Source organism: Nestor notabilis, unplaced genomic scaffold, assembly GCF_000696875.1.
Source record: "Nestor notabilis isolate BGI_N333 unplaced genomic scaffold, ASM69687v1 scaffold9045, whole genome shotgun sequence".
NCBI lineage: Eukaryota > Metazoa > Chordata > Aves > Psittaciformes > Psittacidae > Nestor > Nestor notabilis.
In genome coordinates, this window is record NW_009930595.1 from 48183 (window position 1) to 48983 (window position 801).

Consider the following 801-nt stretch of genomic DNA (forward strand, 5'->3'; position numbering starts at 1 on the left):
CTGCAACAAAGAATTCACACACATTCACTTCGGGAGATTTTACAGAATCCTAGCCTCAAGCTGCACTTGATTCTCATGCTCTGAGATAATAGAAATGGCATCTGGAGAAACAGTGTGCTAAACAAGGTAAACACACTGGAGATAAGCACTGGAGAAACAGTGTGCTAAACAATAGCTAAACAAGAAAGAATTTGGCCTGTATAATGTAATAAGGCAACTTCTGCCTCTCAGATGTCAGCAATGGACACAAAAGAACACAGCATTAGCAAAATAGAATATTTCTGAGAATTAATTTATGTTTGTAAAACATAAATTGGATTTACTTTTCAATAAAGCAGTCTTCCTGATGAGGAAAAAATATACCAAAAATAGATTATTCATCCTTCTGGAATTATATTTGTTTAAGAGTTCTTGGGTTCCCAGATGAAAATAAACCAGGAAAATAAAACAAAAAAGGTCAAGAAAGAGCTTTTTATGTTGACAGCTGAGTATCAGATTAATAAAATCTCTACAAGTAGCAGCCAATATGAGGAGTAGACATAACTCTGATGTAAAAAGGAGACATTCAGGTAAATGATGACATGAACTGCTGGATTAATTGACACATAACATCTTGCACTCTAATAAACCTATTCCCAAGGTCTCACATAGCTCTTAAGTTAGCATTGGGCTACCTTCATAAATGCATACACAGAGGTGCTCAGGAGCAGTTTCACTAGGACCTGCACACAGTCCATGTTCTCACTCTTTTACAAGATGTTCATGCTGACCTGCCTGTTGATTCCGTGTCAGACTGATCCC